Below are 2,047 nucleotides of genomic sequence, written 5' to 3' on the forward strand. Positions count from 1 at the left end.
CAGGACACCAAGCTGCAGGAGCATCAGGCAGGCCCTGGTACCTTTGGTGAGGACCGACCCTCTGCTCCGGCTTCTCTGCAGGTTTAGAAGCATTTGCAGCAGCATATTGATCTTGGTGGTGATAGGGGAGACCTCACTGCAATAAACCAAAACAGAAGTGAAGAAATGCATGTGGACATAAAAGAGAACTAGTTCATGGCCATCCAGGACAGCTCCCAGGCACTTTTAGAACTAATTTAAGGTGACCAAACATCCCGCTTTTGGTGGGACAGGCCCGATTTTTAACAATTTGTCCCGTGCCCCGTGGCATTTTTAAAATGTCCCGATTTATGGAGGTGGTCCAGGTCAAAAATGGCAGCGCCTTTGTTCAGGCTTTCTGGGCTGTTGGGTCAGTCCCACCCACAGCTGGGGCGGCCCATGTCGAGTGGTATCCACAGTGAGGAGGGCTCAGCTGGAATGTGGAGGGCCCCTCACCTTCTTTGTCGCCCTTCCCGGGGTGGGAGTGAGTATGCTGAATGTCTACATGAAATCCTGCCACGGAGAACACGAGAGACCTGAGTTCGTCCCTTACTCCCATCTTCGCATCAGGACCAAGCCCTTTCCCTGGGTAGATGGTGACCATACTATTCCACAACCCTCATGTGAATCTGCTTCCAACTGGTTATGAAGATGAATAAAGAAACCTAAATGACTACCCAGACATTGGGGACCACAGTGTCAGTTTGGACCATTACTCTGCATGGTAATGGACCAGAGAAAGTGTACGGGACCTTAAACTCACCTTCTTTTATCATGTGATTACCAGTCTTCCATCCCTTTACTTGTGGCAGGAGATGGCTTAAATAAATAAACTAAGATTGGTCAAAAACAAAAAAAGAACACCCCCTACCCCCACCCCCAATCAATGGTGTCCCGCTTTACCAATGTTAAAATCTGGTCACCTTAAACTAATTGGAAGGAATTTGTTGCAAGTTGAATTGTGTGCCCTAGAAAGATATATTGGAGGCCTGACCCCAGTACCTGAGAAGGTAAACTTCTTTGGAAATAGGGTCACTGCAGATGTAATCAAGTTAAGACGAGCCCATTAGGGCAGGCTCTAGTTCAATATTAACTGGTGTGCTTATGAGGTGAGGACAATGCTATGCGAAGACAGAGACCCACGGGGAGAATGCCCTGTGATCACAGAAGCAGAAATTGGAGTGAGACAGCTGCAAGAAATGTACAGAGTGCTACGCATGATAGGGAGAACCTACACTAGGCTGGGCCCAGATGGTCAGATTGAAGGAAGAAGAAAGGAAGGAGAAGAATCTCATGCAGGAGAATATCACATGTGGAAGATCTGATGTAGAAGAGAGCTTCGTGCCTCAAAGAAACAGAAAAAAGACCTGCAAGCCGGGGTCCAGTGCATTAGGAGGAAAGTGAGAGGAAATGAAAGAGAAGAACAAGAACCAGTGTGTCCTGCTAAAGCCAATGTGTTGGATTAGGTAAAAGAACGAGTAGTTACTAATCACCTTGAAGAACTTCTGTGCATATGGAACACATCACACTCTACCTGGCATGTAGCAAGAGCTTGATAAATATGTATTTGATATTGTGCTCTGACAAGGGCCAGGAGTCCAGTTTGATGACTGTCAAGAGTATGAAGAGAAGTTGGCAAATGATTCCAGTCTACAAAGTAAGTCAAAAGAGGAGAGAATTGCATGATAGGAGGAAGGAGTTATCAGCAATCTTGCAAAGGCAAATATTAGTATTTCAAAATCTCTCCTTTCCAGCATATGAGGGGTTTGAATCTTTCTTTTAACCACTCCATCCAACCACACTACAGCAGACTTCAGTGAAGTGCGACTAGTCTACTCAGGGGAACCTGGCATAATCAGAACCATGCTCTAAGGACCCAGGTGAAAACAAAGGCCTACTTTGGTATTCTGTGCAACACAAACTACATCTTCCTTGCTCAAAAAAGGTCTATGAAAAAATCTAATCTCTACAAGCACGGTTAAAGATTTCCTAGTCCTGGCTCTGCGCCTGTGGCTCAAGTGGCTAAGGC

At 46.0% G+C, this 2,047-nt stretch overlaps 1 pseudogene; it reads left to right on the forward strand.

Moving 5' to 3' along the window:
- The first annotated feature begins 351 nt into the window (after positions 1–351).
- Positions 352–677, forward strand: LOC100966861 (annotated as a pseudogene).
- Positions 678–2,047: the final 1,370 nt, after the last annotated feature.

This window comes from Otolemur garnettii, unplaced genomic scaffold (assembly GCF_000181295.1).
Source record: "Otolemur garnettii isolate 467f Iridium unplaced genomic scaffold, OtoGar3 scaffold00016, whole genome shotgun sequence".
Classification (NCBI taxonomy): domain Eukaryota; kingdom Metazoa; phylum Chordata; class Mammalia; order Primates; family Galagidae; genus Otolemur; species Otolemur garnettii.